Below are 26,749 nucleotides of genomic sequence, written 5' to 3' on the forward strand. Positions count from 1 at the left end.
AAGTCAGTCTAAACCAGCCTGGAATATATTCAATGACCCAGACTCCACTGATTTCTGGCTAAATGAATTCCAAATGCGATGGAACTTTCAAGAGAAGCAATTCCTCCTCATCACGATTTTAATTGGGAGACTGCTTATTCATAAATGGTGGAGAATGTGCTCAGCTCAGGGCCGGGCAGGGCACCAATGTATCACACCAGTACATTAGACTGAGTGAGCAAGGTGAAGAGTGTTCCTTCTTGCTCCTTGGATGTGGGTATTGCTGGCGAAGCTGGGATTTGTTATCCATCATTTGTTTTCCTTGGAAACGAGGTGGAGAGCCGCCTTCTTGAAACGCTGGACTCCATCCGCTTTAGGTATACCCGCAGTGCAATTAAAAAGGAAGTTACAGGATTTTGACACATAACGAAGTAAATGAAGACAATGAAGAAATGGCGATGTCGTTCCGACTCAGGATGTCTGTGGCATGGAGGGAACCTTCAGGTGTTCATGTTTCCATGCATCTGCCTCCTTTATCCTTTTAGGTGTGAGAGGTCTCATGCTTGAAAGGAGCTGTCAAAGATATTTTAGTAACTTCCTGAGGTGTGATATTGTATATGGTACACACGGCAGCTACTGTGTGCTGGTGGTGGAAGCAGTTAAGTGTTAGTATGGTGCATCAGATAGACATCAAGAAAACCCATTTGCTTGGATCTTGCTGAGGCGCTTGAGTTTTTTTGGTGGTCGCACAGATCCAGGAAAGTGGAGTGTATTCCATTATTCCTGACTTATGCCTTGCAGATTGCGATGTAAATGTCAGTCGAGGAGTTATTTGCTGCATAAATCCCAGCGTCTGATCTTCTCTTGGAGCAACAGCATTTATTTGTCTGGCCCAGTTATGATCAATGGTAACGCCTATTATATTGATAATGTGGTAACTGGGGAGTGGCCACGATGATGAATATCAAGGGGTGGTGGTTATATTCTCTCTTGTTGGACATGGCCATTTCCTGGAAAATGTGTGATGCTATTTTTAGCTTCCTTTTATCAGCACAAGCCGGATGCAAACAATGCAAAAAATGTGATGTGTTTTTGCGTGAGTGAAGGAAGAAAGGTTCAATCTGTCCACCATTCAACCAGAGTAGACTTCATCTCATCTTGGCCTCAGTGTTTGACCAAATAATTGCAAGAGGCAAATTATAGGGTAGATGGAGGAAATATAAACTGTCATCGATTTATTTGTTGAAACAAGCACGAGCTTCTTGATTGGCTTTGATAATTTCGAATAGATACATTATAATAATCAGGTGGGCGGTACAGTGGTGCAGTGGTTAGCACCGCAGCCTCACAGCTCCAGCGACCCGGGTTCAATCCTGGGTACTGCCTGTGTGGAGTTTGCAAGTTCTACCTGTGTCTGCGTGGATTTCCTCCAGGTGCTCTGGTTTCCTCCCACATGCCAAAGACTTGCAGGTTGATCGGTAAATTGGCCATTAGCAATTGCCCCTAGTATAGGTAAGTGATCGGGAAGTATAGGGACAGGTGGGGATGTGGCAGGGATATGGAATTAGAGTAGGATTAGTATAAATGGGTGGTTGATGGTCGGCACAGACTCGCTGGGCCGAAGGGCCTGTTTCAGTGCTGTATCTCATAACTAAGCAAAAACTAAACTAAAAACGAGGACAATTCGCAGGGTTGTATCATATATGGACAGGCAGAGGGGTTATTGCATCTGATACAGGCTCTTTTATTCCCCGTTAACGGTTCGTTACATGTTGTCAAGGGGAGTACACAATATGGAGAGTTATGCTGCTATCCATCGAACCATGGGGCTTGCAAACCTTACGTTGGGGAATTAGATGGACCGTCTCTTCCCACGACATGGCGGGACGTCGGAGTAACAGGGGTAAATGCGGTGGTGCAGGGTCGGGGGATTTGGGAGGCCTATCGTTACCTTCTTGTATATGGATCTGTAGCTTGAGGGTCCAGTTGGGAGGTGATGGAGGAAGATGTTAACAGCAGAGCTCTGGCTCAGAGTTCTGAATGTGATTGACAACAGGTTGAAGGAGTTCCACGGAAAGTAAGTAATACAACTCCAGCCCTGGGAATTCATTGTACCTTCTGGGTTACCTAAACACAGTAACAAGAAACCTTTAATCCCGAGGACTATTCCAGTTGTCCATAAAGGCAAAGCTGCCACAGATTTCACATTCATGTCAAGCAGAAATGAAACACTCGGACTCTCTGGTAAATCAGATTCAATTCTTTGTAAATACAAGCATTTGCCTGTTTCAATAATTTCGTTTCCATTCTTGGGACGATCTATTTCTCCCTGACACCCTAATTTTACATTTTGTTCCCAAATATTTACGTGATTTCATGTTCGATTTCGCACAATATCAGGATGGATCAGTTCTACACTTACTAACTTGACATTCAACAAACCCCCAAAAATCTATAAGGCAAACCTACAAACAAAAGCATGTCCACCTCCTTCTGCCTCTCCTTCACATAAATTGCAATTATTGCAGATTTTTACTTTGCAGTGAGGAAGCTCCGTGTTGGTTTGAATTACCCTGAGGGCGTGACTGACAGCCTCATAGAATATTTCGTTCACCTGCCCTGCACAGGCCTGAAACCAGGTAAATCCCACGCCCTGACAGAGATCAACGAAGGAGCATAAAACATCCCAATTACAAGATCAGGTCCTGGGAAGGCGCAAAATGCAGGACCATTCTGTTAATTTGGTAAACATGCATCTGCCAAAGGACAAAGCAGGAGCCAGTCTTACTTCCACATAGGTTTATTCACAGTGCTCCGTGTGTACTCTGATCTTTCCACAATTAGTATCAGCTGCTCTTAATCACAGTTAGAGCATACAGCTATACATACTCATTTGACAAATCATTTGCAACATTGGCTCATTCGCAGCATTTTGTTAGCAGTCCATCAATGTGTCCATTGTACATTATTATTTTTCTTGTGATTCCTGTTCGAATATACAAGCCACATGTGAGCGTTTCAGCTCCGTTTGAAGAACAGAGCTGCTCTTCACATGTCCCGCATTGCATGAATGCACACCCTCTGGACTGTTCATTCAACTCTCACCCCGACTTCTAACGCTACGGCACTCACTCACACAGCGACACACAGAAACACACTTAAGGAAAGTACAGTTGAAAAGAATAGTGAACTTTTACAGCTGAGAAGCAAAATAATACTTCATAATTCACACGGCTCATTCTCGAAAAGACACGTTGCAGACCTTATGAAAAATACGTCTTCACTCCTGAAGTGTAGCTTCGCTAAGTTCAACAGCCAGAGTCAGGTGCTGAAGTGGCTTTAAGGATTCTATTAAAGGGATAGCATTTCTGCAGGCCACAAACTTGGTTGCTTGTCGTCTCGTTACCACGTGGTCAGTTTACAGTACTTGTGGACTCGAAATGGAACAGGCTTGGAATCCTCACCATGTTACAGTCTCCAATTATTAAGGCATATATTTTGCTGCCCTTTCTGCTGCCCTTTCTGCTGTTGCTGTCGTGTCTTTCTTCAGACAGCACTTAAAGAATAAAAAGAAACCAATATGGCTACCTTACTGTGTGCATTATCACATTTCCCTTTCCCAAACATGATGTTGGAATTAGGCATATTATTTATTATCTGCCTTATTGCTTGATTACGGACTTTGTTTCAGAAAGACCCATTCAGTTCAGGATTACCTTTTGGATTGTCTCAGGATACGTGGAGTCGCCACTTCTTAATCTGGAAAGTATCATATTGCCCTTGCGAGACAGTATGGCTGTTTAAAAAGTTCACTGATCAGGTCAGATGACCTTTGGTGGCCATCATTTGCGGCTCGTATGGTCCACTTTAAAAGAAAGGTCAGTGACAAAATGCTACACACTCAATGAAATTCTATTTTAAAAGATATGAATTTGACATGGCTCTCCTGGGCATGGCAATAATATTAAAATAATTGTGTCAAATGATATTAGTGCTAAAATATATTGAAAAAAAGAGACACAAATCCCATTGCACATATCCTCCAATCTAAACAGGCTCCTGCAATTATACGACAGCTCACCAGTATCACTCGACTTGTGATGGTTCCTCTCCTCCTTTACGGATGCACTTTGCAGCATGCATTCCACTGCAATGAAGAAAGAAGTGGGTGATCCCAGACCGTACTGTATGGGGTGGTGGTGACCTGCAGCGCAATGGTCGCCGACCACAACCGTTACAATTTACATTAACAAAGTGCTACACACATCCAAATAGAAATCTCAGAAGACAGAATAGAGCAGGTTAAAACAGCGTGACATCAAGAGCAAGTGGAAAAATAGAGAGAGTGCGAGATTGTTGAGCACGTAGTGAGAGATATCGACTTCCAGGCGAGTTTTGAAGACAAGAAGAGAGTTGAAATGATGGTGTGCTGGAGTTTCCGATGCCCTGGGTACAGTTTATTGGGAAACACTTGGTGACGGCGCAGCAGAAACAGTGGTGCATGACAAACACTGTTCGACAACAGATGACAAGGGAGGAGTGGAATAAGTTCACAAGGATTTATATCTTGGCAGATTGTTGTGATTGACAGGGTGTCATCTACAAATGGATTTATATGGTCGTTCACTATTCTTCAAATTATTTCAGTGGAGCAATGAGGACAAGGGGAATTTGGTGGAACAGTACTGGACAGGGATTGGGGTCTTATTCCTGGTCAGGATTTGAGCTGTGGCATTCGGGATACCTGTTGTTTAGGCTGTGCTCCTGATTTGGTCGTGGATAGACAAAAACTGGAGTCGGAGACAGGGATGGTGGGATTGACCAGGAGCAGAGCCTGGTCATGTGACCCTGACTTACTGGAAGTTGGGGCAACTTGTGCTGGCTGCTGTTTGATTGGCTCCTGGCTTTGTGATCAGATTTCCTCCCTGGTTAGCATTCATGAGCTTTAGTGAACGTGGGCAGCAGCTGGTTCTGACAGCGGACACAGTGAGTATGATTCCTCCAAATAAATAGAGGAAACAATACGAGTGTAGAATGTGAGAGGTCGGCCAGGAGTGTGTTTGAACATTCAAATCTGGAGCTGGCAAAGACACTGATGAGTTTTCAGCAGCATTTGAGGTGAAACGGGGGACGAGGAATGGGTCATTGAGATGGCGCATGCTTGTGGTTGTAAGCTCATCCCGAGGTCAACCAAATGACCAAGGTTGCAAAAAATATGGTTTCAAAAAATACGGATGTATGCACATTGAATATGCACACGTTTAAAAACAAGGCCTAGGGGAATCTGCACAGTGAAAAGTTATCAGTTTAAAGAGACGGTCTCGGGACCAACGCCCACAGTGAATAGACACATTTTTAAAACAGGGCCCGGAACAACCTGCAGAGTGAATTACCACAAGTTTAAACACTGGGAACCGTGGGGGAAATCTGCACAATGAATAGTCAGAAGTTTAAAAACAGGGTCCGGGGGGAATCTGCACAGTGAATGATCGCAAGTTTAAACACAGGGCCCGGGGGATCCTGCTCAGTGAAAAGTCACAAGTTTAAACACAGGGCCCAGGGAGAACCTGCAAGGTGAATAGTCGCATGATTGAGCACAGGTCCAAGGGGATACGGCATCGGAAATATTCACAAGTTGAAACACAGGGCCTGGGAAGAACGTGCACGGTGAATTTCACAAGTTTAAACACCGGGCCTGGGGAATCCTGCACAGTGAATAGTCACAAGTTTAAACACAGGTCCCAGGGGATACTGCACAGTAAATAGTCACAAGTTTAAACACAGGTCCCAGGGGATACTGCACAGTAAATAGTCACAAGTTTAAACACAGGGCCCGGGGGATCTTGCACAGTGAATAGTCACAAGTTTAAACATGGGGCCCGGGGGAACGTGCATAGTGAATAGACACAATTTTAAGCAGAGGGCCTGGGGGGATCCTGCTCAGTGATTTGTGTCAAGTTTAAACACAGGGCCCGGGAGAACCAGCAGGATGAATAGTCACATGTTTGAACACAGGTCCCGAGGGGAATCTGCACAGTCAATAGTCTCAAATTTAAACACAGGGCCCGAGGGGATCCTGCCCAGTGATTCGTGTCAAATTTAAACAGAGCGCCGGGAGATCCTGCTCAGTGATTCGTGTAAAGTTTAAACACAGGGCCCGGGGGATGCCGCTCAGTGGTTCGTGTAAATTTTAAACACAGGACCCGGGGGGAACCTGCACATTGATTCAAGTCAAGTTTAACAGAGCGCTCGGGGGATCCTGCTCAGTGATTCGTGTAAAGTTTAAACACAGGGCCCGGGGATTTCCTGCAAAGTGAATAGCCACAAGATTAAACACAGGGCCCTAGGAAGCTGCACAATTCATAGTCACAAATTTAAACACAGGGCCGGGGGGATCTTGCACAGTCAGTCATGTCAAGTTTAAAAACAGGGCCTGGAGGAATCCTGCATAGTGAATAGTCACAAGATTAAACACAGGGCGAGGGGGAATGCTGCACAGTGAATAGTCACAAGATTAAACACAGGGCGAGGGGGAGTGCTGCACAGTGAATACTCACAAGATTCAACACAGGGCGCGGGGTGAAGCCGCACAGTGAATAGTCACAAGATTAAACACAGGGCCCTGGGGAAGCTGCACAATTCATAGTCACAAATGTAAACACAGGGCCGGGGGGATCTTGCACAGTCAGTCATGTCAAGTTTAAACACAGGGCCCGGAGGAATCCTGCACAGTGAATAGTCACAAGATTAAATACAGGGCGAGGGGGAATGCTGCACAGTGAATAGTCACAAGATTAAACACAGGGCGAGGGGGAATGCTGCAGAGTGAATACTCACAAGATTAAACACAGGGCCCGGGGGAAGCTGCACAGTGAATACTCACAAGATTAAACACAGGGCACGGGGGAACGCAGCACAGTGAATCTTCTTCTTCTTTGGCCTCCTTGTCTCGAGAGAAAATGGGTAAGCGCCTGGAGATGGTCAGTGGTGTGTGCAGCATCGCCTGGAGTGGCTATAAAGGCCAATTCTAGAGCGGCAGACTCTTCCACAGGTGCTACAGATAAAATTGGCTGTCGGGGCTGTTACACAGTTGGCTCTCTCCTTGCGCTTCTGTCTTTTTTCCTGCCAACTGCTAAGTCTCTTCGACTCACCACGCTTTAGCCCCGCCTTTATGGCTGCCCGCCAGCTCTGGCGATCGCTGGCAACTGACTGCCACGACTTGTGATCAATGTCACAGGACTTCATGTCGCGTTTGCAGACGTCTTTAAAGCGGAGCCATGGACGGCCGGTGGGTCTGGTACCAGTGACGATCTCGCTGCAAAATGTGTCCTTGGGAATCCTGCCACCTTCCATGCGGTTCAGATGGCCAAGCCATCTCAAGCGCCGCTGGCTTAGTAGGGGGTATATGTTGGGGATGTTGGCCGCCTCGAGGACTTCTGTGTTGGAGAGATGCTCCTGCCATCTAATGCCAAGGATTCTCCGGAGTTAGCGCAGATGGAATGAATTGACACGTCGCTCTTGGATGACATACGTTGTCCAGGCCTCGCTGCCATAGAGCAAGGTACTGAGGGCACAGGCTTGATACACTTGGACTTTTGTGTTCTGTGTCAGTGCGCCATTTTCCCACACTCTCTTGGCCAGTCTGGACATAGCAGAGGAAGCCTTTCCCATGCGCTTGTTTAATTCTGCATCGAGAGGCAGGTAGGTGAACTCTTGAACAACTTCCAGAGTGTGGTCGCCGACATTGATAGATGGGGCATTTCTGATGTCCTGTCCCATGATGTTCGTTTTCTTGAGGCTGATGGTTCGGCCAAATTCATTGCAGGCAGCCTCAAACCTGTCGATGAGTCTCTGCTGGCACTCTTCATTGTGAGATGTTAATGCAGCATCTTCAGCAAAGAGGAGTTCCCAAATGAGGAGTTTCTCAACTTTTGTCTTCGCTCTTAGACGGGCAACGTTGAATAACCTGCCACCTGACCTTGTGCGGAGGAAAATTCCTTCTTCTGAGAACTTGAATGCATGTGGGAGCAGCAGGGAGAAGAAGATCCCAAACAGTGTAGGTGCGGGAACACAGCCCTGTTTCACGGCACTCAGGATTGGAAAGGGGTCTGATGAGGTGCCGCTATGCTGAATTGTGCCTTTCATATTGTCAAGGAATGAAGTGATGATACTCAGCTGCTTTGGTGGGCATCCAATCTTTTCTAGTAGTCTGAAGAGACCACATCTGCTGACGAGGTCAAAAGCTTTGGTGAGATCAATGAAAGCAATGTAGAGGGGCATCTGTTGTTCATAGCATTTCTCCTGTAGCTGGCGAAGGGAGAACAGCATGTCACTGGTGGATCTCTCTGCTCGAAAGCCATACTGTGCCTCAGGATAGACACGCTCAGCCAGCTTCTGGAGCATGTTTAAAGCGACACGAGCGAAGGCTTTCCCCACTATGCTGAGCAGGGAGATTCCACGGTAGTTGTTGCATTCACCCTTGTTCTTATAGAGGGTGATGCTATTGGCATCGCGCATGTCCTGTGGTACTGCTCCCTCATCCCAGCACAGGCAAAGCATTTCGTAGAGCACTGCAAGTATAGCAGGCTTGGCACTCTTGATTATTTCAGGCTTAGTGCCGTCCTTCCCAGGGGCTTTTCCACTGGCTAGAGAATCAATGGCATCACTGAGTTCCGATTGTGTTGGCTGTACGTCCAGCTCATCCATGACTGGCAAAGTCAGGGCTGCATTGAGGGCGGTCTCAGTGACAGCATTTTCCCTGGAGTACAGTTCTACGTAGTGTTCCACCCACTGTTCCAATTGCATGCGTTGGTCAGTGATTGTGTCCCCTGATTTAGATTTGAGGGGGGCAATCTTCTTGACGGTTGGCCCAAAAGCTCTCTTAATGCCATTTGATATTCCCTGTGTCAGTGGCCAGCTGAATATGACTGCATAGGTGTTGCCAGTAGTCATTTGCGCAGCGCCTGGCTGTTCTTTGTGCAGCGCTTCTGGCAGCGTTAATGCTATGGATGTTACCTCGCTGGGGGCTTTCTTGTAGTTCATCAGTGCAATGTGCTTAGCGGCTATGACAGGTTCCAGCTCTTCAATGTGAGATTGAAACCAGTCTGCATTCCGCTTCACACAGTTGCCATAGGTGGTCATTGCTGAATCATAGATGGCGTCTCTGATGTGGGCCCAATGGTACCTGCATCCCCTGTGGGAGTGTTGTGGAGGGAATTTTCAAGTGAATTTAGAAACTTGTGTAACAGCTGTGGATGTGAAATTCTGCTAGTGGTGATGCGTGGGTAGCCCTTCTGCTTGGAGTGATGCAGCTTCTTTGGTTTGAGTATATCCTTGTTGCACACCAGGGAGTGGTCGGTGTCGCAGTCCACACTTTGGAAGCTGCGTGTGATTTGAACACTGTTTAAAGAGGCTCGCCTTCTGACGATGAGGTCCAGTTGGTGCCAACGACGTGGTCTTGGGTGCCTCCAAGAAACCTGGTGACAGGCTTCAGTGTGAAGGAATGAGTTGGTGATGCAGAGGTTATGATAGGTACACAACTCAAGCAGTCTCTGTCCATTCTCATTCATCCTTCCAATGCCATTTCGCCCAAGGCAGGAAGGCCATGAGTCATGGTGGGTCCCAACCATGGCATTAAAGTTCCCCAGCAGGAATAGGTGACCGGTGTTGGGGATGCTACTAATGATATTATGGAGTTCCGTGCATTACTCTCCAGCAGATTGTGATTTTTGTGATTGGTTGGCTTACTGAAATACCCGTATCCACCAGCAGAGGGCGGCCATTATTAGAATTGAAAACAGATAATGCTGCATACACTTAACAGGTCAGGTATCATCTGTGGAGACAGACATAGAACTAGCTTTGCACGTTAATGCGATTTCTTCAGAAATACATACCATTAGAGATAAACTACTTTTAGCAAATACAGAACCAGGGAAAAGGGGGTATGGAGAGAATGAAATAGTTAAGGCTTGTGTTAAGATGGAGGCATGTGTGATTAAATGAACCCCACCCTCATTAATCTCTCTTATCTATACCCCTGTGATCTACAGCACTTCAATCTCTCAACCCTGACATTGTCATTCAACCTACTGATAATGGAATCGCTGCTGTTATTTGTTGAAAAGACCAATACCTTGGGCAGACTAAACACTAACTCTCTGACATATCATCCCACCTCCCTCTGGATCATGACCCCACCACCGAACATCATGTCATCCTTTCCCATATTATCATTGAACCTATCTCCTCTTGAGATCTTCACCTCACAGCCTGCAACCACACTGTCTACCAACCTCACACAGCCCCCTCTAAATCTTTCCGAACATCAACTAACAAGGCTACCTCAATAGACTTAACATTTCAACCTGTTCCTTTCCGATGGATCTTAATTCTTCCTATCACAACACTACTTTCTCCGCTTTTCTTCTTCTGTTGCCATCCACGATTTTAGCTATTCTGGTTTCCTGTTCAGAACAGTCTCCATTTCGCCATTGGCAACCAGTCCAACACTGTAAACAGGACAGTTAGACTCCTGCAGCTCCACAGGGCGGCACAGTGGCGCATTGGTTAGCACAGCTCCAGCGACCTGGGTTCAATTCTGGATACTGCCTGTGTGGAGTTTGCAAGTTCTCCCTGTGTCTGCGTGGGTTTCCTCCGGGTGCTCCGGTTACCTCCCACAGCCATAAGACTTGCAGGCTGATTGGTAAATTGGCCATTATAAATTGTCCCTAGTATCGGTAGGTGGTAGGGAAATATAGGGACAGGTGAGGATGTGGTAGAAATATGGGATTAGTGTAGGATTAGTATAAATGGGTGGTTAATGGTCGGCACAGACTCGGTGGGCCGAAGGGCCTGTTTCAGTCCTGTAACTCTAAATCAAAAAAAAACACTCTATATTTACATCTCTCACCAAGATGTCCATTCCCTGTAAACTTCTCTCTCTCTCTCCGGAACATGTAATTCTGCTAAACCTCTATCTCTCACCAGGACAATCAATCCTTTTAAAACTCAATCCATTCAAGAAATTCGGGTCCCGACAACTCTATCCCTAATCAGGATGGCCAGTCCCTCAACACTTACATATCTTACCAGGATGTTCAAACCATCTACAGCTTAACCCATTCAAAATATTCAGGTCTCTACTTTCCCATCGCACACCGGGATGTCCAGTCGCTTTACAGTTCATCTTTCACCAGGATATGTCTTCCACCTACACCTGCACCTCTTACCAGGACGTGCAGCCTCTCTGCTTCGCTATCCCTCGCCTCGCCATCCATTCCTTTGACACCTTTATCTCCCACCAGCCCATGGCATCTTGTTTAGCTACAGTGATGACTGTTTCAGTGTCCTTTCCTGACCTCGTTCTCAACTGAAAGGAATTAAATTTGCTTCGATCTGCCAACCCTACCGTACCTTTACACGACCCATCTCCAATTCGATTCCTCGAATTCCTATCGCCATAACTGAGGACAGGTAGGTAGCACACAATGTCTATTTATAGCCACCAACTCAGAGACCTCCCTTGATCTGCTCCCCGACCTCCCACATCCTGCTTCGTGCCAGGTCAATAATTTGTTCTCCAGGCATCTACGTCTCTGTTTAATCAGTACCAACGATGCCACCTTCCACGTCATTGTTTCCGAATTGGCTTCTGTCTTTGTTCAACTGAAGAGTTCCCTTCTTTCGGCACATAACCTGCAATTCCACCCTCATACCTCCGCGCCACCACCAGAGCCATGATCCGGTTCGCCTTGTCCTCACTTGCCACAGCAACACCTACACATTCAACAGTGTTCTGCAATTTCGACCATCAAATGCAAAATTCCCTCCCCTCCCCTTTCAACAATCCAAAGGCACTATTCCCTCTGTGAATCTCTAGTTTGATCCTCTGTCAATCCCAGAATCACTCCTGTTCCCACAAAAACATCTCATGCAACTGTCGAATGATGCCACATACTTTTCTCTCCTCTCTTTTCACAGAGAGTCTCCCAAACATTCCTTCTTGATGAAACAGGTATATAATTGTACTTCTTCCAACTGAGTACATGGTATTCGTTACTCACAGTACAGTCTGCTTTGCAGAGACCAAACTGAGGATAGGTAGGTAGATTGGTTGAGGCGTCAATGAACACGTCAACTTTTTATTGGCACTTTTCAGCCTGAAAAGCGCTCCTGTGTTTTTGAATAGCGGGTATTGGTAATGGATGCGCAAGGTGAATTGCAGGAGGTGTGGGTTCATGGTCGGTGTGGGGATCCCTTATCGACACGCAGCAGGAGCAGTTACCCTGGGATCAACCTTCCTCATTCCGACCGCAGTGGGGGATGACAAGAGCACTTCTCCTCTTTGACAGATATTTCATATTTCCATCCTGCTGCCCTGTGACAGCAGCCAGACCTGGAGACCACACTGAGGGATGGCTCTGTCGAGCCAGTCACTGCACTGTCATCGTGCAGGCCGAATTGGAGACCACACCGAGAGCTGACCATGTGCTGCCTGTCATTGCACGGTGATACAGCGAGTAACAAGAGATGTCTGAGAACAAGTGATTAAACATCGGATGTATTGAAATGTTACCCACACTCCTTCCTCTCATCCCTTCACCCAGTGATCCACGAACATCATTCTTCTCTTATATTTAGCTCAGATCTCCACTATACTTGGACAGAGAAAATCCTTCACATGCTGTGATGGCCCTAAAGATATTAACAAAACAATCTGCACAAATTGACATGGATAAACATTTGACTAATATTATGTTAACAAATTGCACTCAAATGAATATTCATTCATGTGCCACCCAACAGTGTTTCCTTGAAGGCTTTGTGTTTTTTAATTCTAGAGCTGCCCCTTTGACTTTCGCGTGGTGGACGCTTGCTGCAGTTGTAAAAATGGCACTGCAGATACTTACAACCTGCATTTTCGGCAGTGCGACCGAGAGTGGCGACTGAATGCAGGTTGGTGCATCTCGATTAACTTGGTGGTGCCTGCATGGACATCGAACGAGGGTCTGTCAAGGGCGTAGATGCACTTCCCTCTTGAAAGAGGACACCGTCTGCAGCTCTCATAGCACCAGTCTGCACCCATGGGGCTGTACATTATCTCTCACTGATCAGCATGACAGAAAACTAAAGGACATCAGTGATCCGACCAAAGCTCTTCTCCATTCGAACCACTAAATCTGTCAATGATGCCTCTCTACTTTTCGTGGCTGGAAGGGATTGTAGAAATCAATGCCCCAACAGCAGCAGGTTAGGCTTTAATCAAATCTGGCCTGTGTGGGTTGGTGCATGTTTGTGTGTGTGTGTGTGTGTGTTTGTATATCTGTTTGGCTCAGTGCCTGGGGTCTGATTGTTGTGTGTGTGTGTGTGTGTGTGTGTGTGTGTGTGTGTGTGTGTGTGTGTGTGTGTGTGTGTGTGTGTGTGTTTGTATATCTGTCTGGCTCAGTGCCTGGGGTCTCATTGTTGTGTGTGTTTGTGTGTGTGTTTGTGTGTGTGTCTGTATGTATGAACATAGACCATTGAAGCGCAGTACAGGCCCTCCGGCCCTCGATGTTGCGCCGACCTGTGAAACCATTTGACCTACACTATAGAACATAGAACATTACAGCGCAGTACAGGCCCTATGTGTTGGTATATCTGTCTGGCTCATTGCCTGAGTTCTGATCGGTGTGTGTGTGTGTGCGTGTTTGTGTGTGAGTCTGTCTCTGTTTGTTTCTGTGTGCTTGCAGATCTGTCTAGCTCAGAGCCTGGGTTCTGCTTGGTGCGATTGTGTGTGTGTGTGTGTGTGTGTGTGCGCGTGTGTGTGTGTGCGCGCGTGTCTGTGTGTGTGTGTGTTGTTTGCATCTGTCTATCTCTGTTTACATATGTATATTTGTATATCTGTCTGGCTCATAGCTGGGGGTCTGTTCGGTATGTTTGTCTCTCTGTGTGTCTATGTGTATGTGGTTGTATATCTGTCTGGCTCAGTGCCTGGAGTCTGCTAAGAGTGTGTGTGTGTGCGTTTGTGTATATGTGTGTCTGTGTTTATGTGTATCTGTTTCCATATCTGTCTGGCTCAGTGCCTATGGTCTGATTGGTGTGTGTATGGTGAGTATTTGTCTGTCTGTCTATGTTTGTGTGCGTATGTGTGTATGTGTGTGTGTATGCGTACGTGTGTGTGTGTGTATGCGTGCGTGTGTCTGTTTGTATATCTGTCTGGCTCAGTGCATGAGGTCTGATCGGTGTGCATCTGTGGGCGTGTGGTGTGTGTCTGTGCTTGTTTCTCGGTCTAGCTCAGTGCATGGGGTCTGATCCGTGTGTGTGTGTGTGTGTGTGTGTGTGTCTGTGTCTGTCTGTCTGTCTCTGTTTGTGCCTAAGTGTTTGTATAACTGTCTGCCTCAGTGCCGGGGGTCTGATTGGTGTGTGTCTGTGGGTGTGTAGTGTCTTTCTCTCTTTGTGTGCATTTATTTGTATATCGCTCCAGCTCAGTGCCTGGGGTCTGATCAGTGCTTGTGTCTATTTGTGTGTGTGTATGTATACCTGTCTGGCTCAGTGCTTGTGGTCTGATCGGTGAGTGCCTGTGCGTGTGTGTGTGTGTTGATGTATGTCTGTGTGCTGTGTGTTTGTGTCTGTCCCTCTCTTTGTGAGTGTGTGTTTGCATATCGCTCGAGCTCAGTGCCTGGAGTCTGATCAGTGCATGTGTGTGTGTGTATATATCCGTCTGGCTCAGTGCTTGTGGTGTGATCGGTGTGTGTATGTTTGTGTCTTTCTCTGTTTGTGTCTATGTGTTTGTATAACTGTCTGCCTCAGTGCCGGGGGTCTGATTGGTGTGTGTCTGTGGGTGTGTGGTGTCTGTCTCAGTTTGTGTGCATTTATTTGTATATCGCTCCAGCTCAGTGCCTGGAGTCTGATCAGTGCTTGTGTGTGTTTGCTTGTGTGTGTGCGTGTGTGCGTGTGTACACCTGTCTGGCTCAGTGCTTGTGGTCTGATCGATGTGTGCATGTGCGTGTGTGTGTGTGTTAGTGTATGTGTGTGTATGCTGTGTGTTTGTGTCTGTCTGTCTCTCTTTGTGAGTGTGTGTTTGTATATCGCTCCAGCTCTTTGCCTGGAGTCTGATCAGTGAATGTGTGTGTGTGTATATCTGTCTGGCTCAGTGCTTGTGGTGTGATCGGTGTGTGTATGTGTGTAGGAGCAGGAGTAGGCCATTCGGCCCTTCGAGCCTGCTCCGCCATTCAATATGAACTTGGCTGATCACCTAACTCAGTAGTCTGTTCCCGCTTTTGCCCCATATCCTTTGAACCCCTTAAACCCAAGAGCTCTATCTAATTCCTTCTTGAAAACATACTGCTTTCTGTGGTAGCGAATTTCACAGGCTCACCACTCTCTGGGTGAAGAAATTTCTCCTCCTTTCAGTCCTGAAAGGTTAACCCCGTATACTTAGACGATGACCCCTGGTTCTGGACTCCCCCACCATTGGAACATCATTCCTATATCTACCTTGTCAAGCGCTGTTAGAATTTTATTGGTTTCTATGAAATCCCCCCTCAATCTTCTGAACTCCAGCGAATATAATCTTAACCCACTCAATCTCTCCTCATACGTCAGTCTTGCCATCCCAGGAATCAATCTGGTAAACTTTCGCTGCACTTCCTCGATAGCAAGAACATTCTTCCTCAGAATGGAAGACCAAAACAGCACACAATATTCCAGGTGTGGTCTCACCAAGCCCCTGTATAATTGCAGCAAGACAGCCCTGCTCCTGTACTGGAATCCTCTCGCTATGAAGGCCAACATACAATTTGCAGTTTTTATCACCTGTTGGACCTGCATGCTTGCCTTCAGCGACTGATGTACGAGAACACACAGGACACATTTCATAATCCCCTCTCTCAGTTTATAGCCATTCAGATAATAATCTGCCTTCCTGTTTTTGCTGCCAAAGTGGATAACCTCACATTTATCCACATTATACTGCATCCACCATGCATTTGCCCACTCAATCAACTCTCACCCAGTTTTGTGTCATCTGCAAATTTGGAGATATTACATTTAGTTCCCTCATCTAAATCATAAATATATATTGTGAATAGCTGGGGTCCTCGTACCGATCCCTGAGGTACCCCACTAGTCACTGCCTGCCACTCGGAAAAAGACCCATTTATCCCTACTCCTTTTTTGCTGTCTGACAACCAATTTTCTACCCATCACAATACAATACCCCCAATCACATGCGCTTTAATTTTACTTGCTAATCTTTTATGTGGGACTTTGTCAAATGTCTTCTGAAAGTCCAAATAAACCACATACACTGGCTCCCCCTCATCATCTCTACTAGTTACATCCTTGAAGAATTCTAGTAGATTTGTCAAGCATGATTTCCCTTTCGTAAATCCATGCTGACTCTGGCCGATTCTACCACTGTTCTCCAAGTGCTCTGCTATAAATTCTTCAATAATGGAATCTAGAATTTTCCCCACTACCGATGTCAGGCTGACTGGTCTATAATACCCTGCTTTCTCGAGACCTCCCTTTTTCAATCGTGGAGTTCCATTAGCTACTCTCCAATCTGTAGGAACTGCTCCCGAATCTACAGAATCTTGGAAGATGACCTCCAATGCATCCACCATTTCTAGGCACTTCCTTAAGTACTCTGGGATTCAGACCATCAGGCCGTTGGAATTTATCAGCCTTCAATCCCACCAATTTCCCAACACAATTTCTCTACTAATACCGATTTCCTTCAGTTCCCATCTTCCACTAAGCCCTGTGTTCCCTAACATTTCTGGTACGATATTAGTGTCCTCCTTTGTGAAGACAGAACCAAAGTATACATTTAGTTCGTCAGCCATTTCTTTGTTCCCCATCATAGATTACCTGTTTCTGACTGTAAGGGACCTACATTTGTCTTCACTAATCCTTTTATCTTCACATACCTATAGAAACCTTTACAGTCAGTTTTTATGTTCCCCACAAGCTTGCTCTCGTACTCTATTTTCCCCTTCTTAATCAATCCCTTGATCCTCCTTTGCTGAATTCTAAACTGCCCCCAATCCTAAGGTTTGTTGTTTTTTTCCATCGAATTTATCTGCATCTTCCGTGGATCTAATGCTTTCTCTAATTTCCCTTGCAAGCCATTGATTGGCTACCTTTCCCGTTTTACTTTTGCACCAGACAGAAATAAACAATTGTTGCAGTCCATCCATGCGCACTTTGAATGTTTGCCTTTGCCTTTCCACCATCATCCCTTTACGTAACGTTTCCCAATCCCTCATAGCCAACTCACACCTCATACCTTCATAGTTTCCTTTACTAAGATTCAGGGCCCTAGTCTCAGAGTCAACTATGTCACTCCCCATCTTGATGAAGAATTCCATCATATTATGGTTGTTCTTCCCCATGGGGTCTCACACAACCAGATTGTCAAATATTCCTCTGTCATTACACAATACCTAGTCTAGGATGGCCTCTTCTCCAGTTGGTTCCTCAACGTATTGGTCCAGAAAACCATTCCGTATATACTCCAAGAATTCCTCCTCGACGGTATTGTGACTGCTTTGATTTGCCCACTCTATAGGCTGATTAAAGACACCTGAAAATACAAATGTTCCTGTATTGCATGCGTCTCTAATTTCCTGTTTAATGCCAATCCGAACATCACCACTACAGTTTGGGGATCCATATACAACCCCCACTAACCTTTTCTGCTCCTTAGATTTTCTCAGCTCTACCCGTACACATTCCATATCGTCAGAGCTAATATCCTTCCTCATTACTGCATTAAAAACCTCTTTAACCAGCAATGCAACTCGAAAGCCTTTTGCTTTTTGTCTGTCCTTCCAAAATACTGAATACCCTTGGATGTTCATTTCCCATCCCTGATCACCTTGCAGCCATGTCTCCATAATCCCGACTGTATCATACTCGTTTGTATCTATTTGCGCGATTCATTCATCCACTATATTTGGAATGTTCCACGCGTTCAGGCACACAGCCTTAAGGCTTGTCTTTTTAACATTATTTTGCCCCTTTCCACTATTTTTCACTGCGGCCTTGTTTGATTCTGGCCCTTGAATTCTCTGCCTTTCACTTTTCCTATCCCCCTTACTGTCTTTTGTCCTTGTCTTTGATCATCCCTCCTCTGACTCTTTGCAAAAGTTCCCCTCCCTCCGTGTGTGTGTGTGTGTGTATCTCTGTTTGTGTGTGTGCGTTTGTATATCTGACTGGCTCAGAATCTGGGGGATGATCGGTGTGTGTGTGTGTGTGTTTGTGTGTGTGTATGATTCTCTTTGTCTGGCTGTGTATGTGGTAGTATATCTGTCTCTCTCAGTGCCTGGGGTCTGATCAGTGTGTGTTTGCCTGTGTGTGTGTTTTATCAACATCCTTGCTGGTAGATTAGCTAGTGCTGCTGGGGTGGGAGGGGGGATGTTGGGGTTAAACTAATTTGGCAGCGCAATGGTATAAGACTGGAGGTACAGTCGGGGGGATGCATAGTCAAATAAAGAAGAAAATCTAAGTCAGTTTGGAAGGCAGAGCAAATACAGACCTGTTAAGGCACTAGCGAATAATGCAAGGATGGATTGCATCTATCTTTTTAATGCGAGGAGTCTTACTAGCAAGGCAGATGATTTGAAGGCGTTAATTAACACATGGGATTATGATATTAATGCAATCACAGAAACATATTCGTGGGAAGGGCAGGACTGACAGCTCAGTATTCAAGGGTATAGAATCTTCAGGTGAGACAGAAGAGAGGGTAAAAGAGGAGGCACTGTTGATCAAAGAGTCAATTACTGCAGTAAGGAGCGATGATATCTTAGAGGGATCCTCAAATGAGGGCATATGGGTAGAAATTCAAAACAGAAAAAGGGGAAATCACTTGGCTGGGAGTGTACTACAGGCCTCCAAACAGTCAGAGAGAGATAGAGAGCAGATACGTAGGCAAATCTGAGGCAGGTGTAAGACTGACAGGGCTATAGTAGGGGAGTTCATGTTCCCCCAATATTAACTGGGATATTCTTTGTGCAAAATGCTTAATGGGGGCAGAATTCTTAAAAATGCATATAGGAGAGTTTTTTGAGCCAGTATGTCGAACGCCCGACAAGACAAAAGGCAGCACTGGACCTAATCCTAGGGAATGAAGTTGGACAAGTAATAGAAGTATCAGTGGGGGAGCATTTCGGGCTTAGTGGTCATAACTCTGTAAGATTTAAGATAGCTATGGAAAAAGGTCAGGAGAGACCGGAAATAAAAGTACCGAATGGGGGGAAGGCAAATATCAATATGAAAAACAGGATCTGGCTAAAGTGGACTGGGAGCACCTACTTGAAGGAAAGTCTACATCAGGCCGTTGGGAGTTATTCAAGGAGGAAATAGTGAGAGTTCAGAGCCAGCACGTACCCGTAAAGATGAAGGGTAGGTCTAACAAGTCCAGGGAACTCTGGATGTCAAAGGAGCTCAAGGATTGGATGAGGAAAAAAGGGGTCTTGTGGCATATTTCGAGCGCTGAAAACAGTGGAAGCCATAGAGGAGAATAGAAACATAGAAAATAGGAACAGGAGTAGGCCATTCGGCCCCTCGAGCCTGTAGAATGTGCAGGGGGGTGTACTTAAAAAAATAATTAGGAGAGCGAAGAGGGGACATAAAAAACACTGCTGGGCAAGATAAAGGAAAGCCCCAAGGCGTTTTTTAAGGATATTCAGAGCGAGAGGATAACTAGAGAAAGATTAGGCCCATCAGGGACCAAAGTGTCAATCTGTGTGTAGAGCCGGAGGACATAGGTATGGTTTTAAATGATTACTTTTCATCTGTTTTGACTATGGAGAAGGAGGATGTAGGCATAGAGATCAGGGAGGGGGATTGTGATATACTTGTACAGATTAGCATTGTAACGGAGGAAGTATTAGCTTTTTTAGTGGGATTTAACGTGGATAAATCCCCAGGCCCAGACGAGATGCATCCCAGGCTGTTATATAAGGCAAGGGAGGAGATAGCAGATGCCCTGACACAAATTTTAAAATCCTCTCTGGAAACAGGAGAGTTGCCAGAGGACAGGAGGCCACTGAATGTGGTACCATTATTCAAGAAGGGGAGCAGGGATCTAACAGATAATTACATCAGTGGTATGGAAACTATTGGGAAATAAATTCTGAGGGACAGGATGAATCTTCACTTGGAGAGGCAGAGATTAATCAGCGATAGACAGCATGGCTTTGTCAGAGGATTTTCCTGTCCAACAAACTTGATTGAAATTTTTTGAGGAGGTGACTAGATGTGTAGATGAGGGTCCAGCAGATTATGTAGTCTACATGAACTTCAGTAAGGCTTTTGATAAGAGCCCGCATAGGAGATTGGTGAAGAAGGTAAGAGCCCATGGGTTCCAGGGTAATTTGGCAAATTTGATCCAAATTTGGCTTAGTGGCAGGAGGCAGAGGCTTATGGCCGAGGGTTGTTTTTGGGAGTGCAGGCATGTGACCAGTGTTGCACCGCAGGGATTGGTGCTGGTACCCTTGTTGTTTGTAGTGTACATTAATGATTCAGACGTGAATATAGGAAATATGATTAGTAAGCTTGCAAATGGCACTAAAATTGATGACATTGTAAATAATGAAAGAGGAAAGCCTTAGATTATAGGACGATATAGATGTGCTGGTGAGGTGGGAGGAGCAGTGGCAAATGGAGTTTAATCCTGAAAAGGTGATGATTAGGAGGGCTAACAAGGCAAGGAACTATAAAATGGATGGTCGGACCCTAGGAAATAGATGATCAGAGGGACCTTGGTGTACTTGTCCATAGATCACTGAAGGCAGCAGCAAAGTTAGATAAGGTGGTTCTGAAGGCACATGGGATACTTGCTTTTTTTAGCTGAAGCATCGAATATAATTGCAGGGAGGTTATGATGGAGCTGTATAAAATGTAAGTTAGGCCAAAGTTAGGGTGCTGTGTACAGTTCTAGTCTCCACACTATCGGAAGGATGTGATTGCACTGGAGAGATTGCAGAGGGGATTCACCAGGATGTTGCCTGTGCTGGAGCATTTCAGATATGAAGAGAGACTGAAAAGGCTAAGGTTGTTTTCCTTGGAGCAGGGAAGGCTGTGGGGGGACGTGATTGAGGTATACAATATTCTGAGGGCATTTACAGGTTAAATGGGAAGAAACGTATTCCTTTAGCTGAGGGATCAATAACCAGGGGTCATAGATTTAAAGTAAGGGGCAGGGAGTTTAGAGGGGATTTGAGGGAACGAATTTGAACTCGTTGGAGTCTGGAACGCACTGTCTGAAGATGTGGCAGAGGCAGGAACCCTCACGACATTTAAGAATTATGTAGATGAGCATTTGAAACGCCATAGCATCTAATGGTCCGGGCCAAGTGCTGGAAAATGTAATTAGAATAGTTAGGTGCTTGATGGCTGGCACAGGCACGTTGGGCCAAAGGACCTGTTTCTGTGCTGTCTAACTCTATGACTCTATGACTCTATGATTGACCACCGCACAGTCCCTCTGGAGACAAAGTCCTGTCATTACATTGAGGTATACCCACCATTGTGCTGTCTGGCACTGCCACCATGCTATATGGCATAGATTGCAAACTCATGTAGCAACTCAAAACTGGGTATCCATGAGGCGCTTTGTGCCATAAGCAACAGCAGAATTATATTCAACCACAATGTGTAACTTCATGGCACGGCATATCCCCCACTCTACCATTACCATCAAGCCGCAGGATCAACCCTGGTTCAATGAGAGTGTAGGAGGGCTTCCCAGAAGCAGCACCAAGCACACCTAAAAATGAGGTGTCAGCCTGGTGAAGCGACAACACAGAACTACTTGCATGCCCAGCAGAGGAAGCAACATGTGATAGACAGAGTTAAACAATTCCACAACACACAGATCAGCTGCCAACCCGATGCCTTCCCCACGAGTATTGCCAGCCATCCTGACTCCCAGGCTATCTCCAAAAGGCTTTAAAAATTCAGCCCGTTGAATCAGGCAAGGCTTCCAGCCACATGACACACCAGATAAATTAACTTGTAGAGAAAACAGGTAAGTCCTTTGGTCGATGAACTCCATTTTTCCCACAGTTCATATAAAACTCCACACCACCACCCATCCCACAAGCTTTGTGGACGCTCTTCAACCTACAAGCTAACAGTTAAAAAATCATTCTTGATACTGTACCCACTCACTTGCCTGGATGAGTGAAGGTCCAATAAAACTGAAACAGATCTGCAGTCCTGCCACATCCAGTCGCGAATGCTGACGGACAAATGATCAACTAACAGGAGGAAGAGGTTCCACAAATATCCACATCCTCGCTAATAGTGGAGCCCAGCACATCAGTGCAAAAGACAAGTCTGCAATCTTTACATCCATCTTCAGCCAGAAGTGCAGAACAGATGATCCATCTCTGCCTCATGCTGAGGTCGCCAGCATCACAGATGTCAGTCTTCAGCAAATCTTATTTACTCCACCTGATATCAAGAAATATTGAAGGCACCGGATACTGCAAATGCTCTGGGTCCTGACAATATTATGGCAATAGTACTGATAACTTGTGTTCCAGAGCTAGCCGTACGCCGAACCAGGCTGTTGCATTATGGTTACAACATTGACATCTACCTGGCGATGTGGAAAGTTGCCCTGGTATGTCCAGTGCACAAAAAGCAGGACAAATCCAAACTGGCCTTATCAGACTACTCTCGATCATCAGCAAAGTGATGGGAGGGGTGATCAATCGTGTTTTCAAGCAGCACTTGATCAGCAATAATATGCTCACTGACGCTCAGTTTAGTTTCCGCCAGGCCCACTCAGCTCCTAATCTCATCACAGCCTTGGTCCAAACATGGGCAAAAGAGCTGAATGCTAGATGTGAGGGGAGCGTGACTGCTCTTGACATCACGGCAACATTTGACTGAGCATGGCATTAAGAAGCCACAGCAAAACTGGAACCAAAGGACATCAGAGGGAACGCTCTCCACTGGTTAGAGTAGTATCTAGCACAAAGGAAGTTGGTTGTGGTTGTTGGAGGTCAATTATCTCAGCACCAGGACATCAGTGCAGGAGTTCCTCAGGGCAGTGTGCTCGGCTCAACCATCTTCAGCTGCTTCATCAATGACCTTCCCTCCATTATAAAGCCAGATGTGGGGATATTTTCTGATGATTGTCCAATGTTCAACCCCATTTGTGACTCATAATATACTAAAGCAGCCTGTGTTCATATGCAGCAAGACATGGACAACATCAAGCCTTGTGCTAACGAGTTGCAAGTGACATTCGCACCAGACAAGTGCCAGTCAGTGACCATCTCAAACAAGAGGTAATCGAACCATTTCCCCTTGATGTTCACTGGTATTAGAATTGTTGAATCCCCCACTATAAATACCCAGTGCATGACCGTTGACCAGAAACTGAACTGCATCAGCCAGGTAAACACTGTGGCTACAGACACAAGTCAGATGTTAGGAATTCTGCCGCAAGTAACTCATATCCTGTCTCCCCAGTGCCTGTCCACCATCAACAAGGCACATGTCAGGAGTATGATGGAATACTCTCCACTTGCCTGAATGGGTGCTGTTCCAACAACACACAAGAATCTCGACACCATCCAGGAAAGCAGTCCGCTTGATTGGCACCCGATTCACAACCTCCTGCATTCATTCCCTCCACCACAGACACACAGTGGAAGCAGCGTGTATCAAGAACAATGTACACTGTGGCAACACACCAAGCACCTACCAAAGCCGCTACCCATATTACCTAGAAGAACAAGGGCAGCAGATGCAGATGAACACCACCACCTTAATATTCCCCTCCAAGCCATTCACCATCCTGACTAAGAACAAGGCCGTCGTTCCTTCACTGTCGCTGGATTAAAATTCTGGCACTCCCTTCCTTACAGCACTGTAGGTGTACCTACACCTCAAGGACTGCAGCACTTAAAGAAGGCAACTCACACCATCGCAAAGGCAATCAAGGATGGTCAATAAATGCTGCTCTCGCCAGGGACGCCTACTCCCCATGAATGAATAACAACAAGAACAAAAATCTCTCCTGCCCTCCGTCCTGTCACACATCTTAATTTTATTTCTGCTTGCCGCCTCCTTTTCACTTTGGAAAAAAAACTATTACATTTCTAACCTTTTCCAGTTCTGATGAAAGGTCACAGTCCTGAAATGCTAACTCTGTCTCCACAGATGCTGTCAGATCTGCTGAGTATTTCCAGCACTTTCTGATTTAAGGTCAGTGTTTATTAGGTTGCCTGCGTGTCACATTATTAACAGGGACCCCAGAAAATGACAGTGTTGGCAGAGAGATCCTCAGATCGCTACTTTCATACTGCATTCTCTTAAGTATTTGAGAAAGTCTGAGGAGCTCTTGCATGTATAACATAATTTATATAGGTTCTTTGCTGAGTATCAGTGCTTACTGCAAGTTCCTTGGTGAGTGCTACCATTTCTCAGTATGTTCATGTGTAAGTGCCACTGTTTACAGGATCGATTAGCTCCTCACAGATACAAGAGATTGACCCAAATATCTTCAATCCCCACCATTCCGTGCGTGTGTTTCAAGTTTCTCTGACAACCAGTTGCTGTCAACACCCTTGGCTCATACTGAAGTTGTCAGTCTGTGATTTCTGCAAAACACACCTCAGGGGGACAAGTCTATCATATTGGGAAAGGACCGGACATATCCTCAGAAACCAAAGAGTAGGTGGCAGTGTTTTTGGGGGCTTTACCTTGTTTCAAATCATTTTTGTCTAGATTGACAATGCAGTATGTGGAATTATTTTATTAAATGTCCATTTCTGGGGAGTTTTTGTTTCATTCTATTTGAGATCTAGAGGAATTAATCATTTGAACATTTTCCACCTGTGATAACTTTACAGTGGCTGCTCAGCTGTGTTCATTTATTGATCTGTTTTAGTTCTTCAGACTATTTTCATTCCCCAGATTTACTTTCATTCCCAGAGAAATAAGGTTGACATTAAATGTTATTTATTGGGGCACAGTGGACAATTTATTGAAGCAACTGTCTACCTTCAGATCCCCTCTTTGAATTGAATCACAGCAAATTAACCACTGACATTGACACAGGCTGCATATCTGGTGATCGGATCACAGCGAGTTAACACTTTCCATTAACACAGGCTCAATCCTCCTGATTGTATTTGATTGTTAACAGTATTCCTGCTTCATTACCCTACACGGGAAACAGCCTCAACATCGCATGGCATCTTCTATTTTAAATTAAAACCACAGCGAGAATTGATGCATTGGTGTATCTGACTTTGCTGATTGATTTGGACTCAGAGTGATTTATCATGGCCCGTTGATATTGTGTGTTATACATTTGGAAATTGTACACAGATTACAGATATTCTGTGCTGTGATTCAGTTTTTGTGAAGAGTTACGTTTATTTGCTGACACTAAGCTGTCAAATATTTCCAATGAATTAATGATATTGCTCAGAAATGCTTCCCCCGATACTTTGGCCTTCTGGATTTTAAACAATGTAATTTCAAATTCCGAGTTTTAATATGCTGCTGCAGTTTCTTGACATTACAGAGCAGCAGGCAAGAAAAACGGAAGCAGAGAAATCACCACAATGCCAGGTGCTTCCTCTCATTTCAACAGAACAGAACAACACACAGTGGCTGTTCTGAGGCTCTGCAGACGATGAGCTGCTTTTCACATATTTCGGCAATGGAAAGCCGTTCCTGAATCCAAGTGATCACCTTCCAGAAAACAGATTCCTTTGTTATCGAGGAAACACATCACATCCCTCCCTGTATAGTTCAATGATGGTGAATATTCACAACTTATGACGACCAGTCAGTGTCTCAGTGTGTTCTGCGTCTCTCGACAGTCTCAATTAGAGATCACATTTCCTCAAATATTTGGCAGTTTTCCCAATAAAGCTGCGCAGTCCTTACATGGAGTGCAGAAGTTTTGAGAGGAATGTCTCAGATACACTCTGCTGTTCCACAGTGGGCAAATACAGCAAAACTGAGCAGAAAAGCAGTGATTGCTGTATTGCTGGCAATGGTGGTAATGGTAATCGAGGTGACTGCCCTGGGCAACAAGTCAACATTTGACCATGTGTGTGCCGAAGAAGATTACTTTCCTGATCCCATCATATTCCCATTTGCCACTCTCTCCGAAGTTATTTATCTATTGTGTGTATGTATTTACATTCAATTGCAACCTCACCACATTTCTCTATGACATCAACTTCTTTAACAAGTCAAAATACTGCAGATGCTGGAAATCTAAATCATGAACTGAAAATCTTGGAACTACTTAGTAGGCGACGCAGCATTTTGAGAAAGAGAATTTTCTTCAGAACAGGAAAGGTTTGTGCTGTAACCGTGTTTCAGTAAGGACAGAGGCTGGGAAAATGCGAACAGAGGAAGGAGATAAAGAGAGAAACTGTGATGGGGTGGAAGGCAGTAGTGATTAAATGAAGAACAGAATCATTACCAGAACCTGCTGTCAAAAACAAATGGGGGGCAGTAGTTCCCACGTGTTTATTTTTGAAGTTGATGCTGAGTCAGAAAAATTGGAACAATGTAGGAGGCTGAGTACAGAGAGGTCAGCTGTGAGTGGGACAGCGAATTACAATGGCAAGTGAATGGAAGCTAAGGGACTTAAAGGAAGTACTCAGCAAAGTAATTGCAGAAGATATGCTTCATCTCCATGGTGTCGAGGACAATTGTTGAGAATTAATACATTGATTAAACAAAAACAAAAATACAAAAAGATCACTGTTTGTGGTCCTGACAGTTGAAGGAG

The sequence above is a fragment of the Heterodontus francisci genome, unplaced genomic scaffold (genome assembly GCF_036365525.1).
Source record: "Heterodontus francisci isolate sHetFra1 unplaced genomic scaffold, sHetFra1.hap1 HAP1_SCAFFOLD_52, whole genome shotgun sequence".
In the NCBI taxonomy this organism is placed as follows: Eukaryota; Metazoa; Chordata; class Chondrichthyes; order Heterodontiformes; family Heterodontidae; genus Heterodontus; species Heterodontus francisci.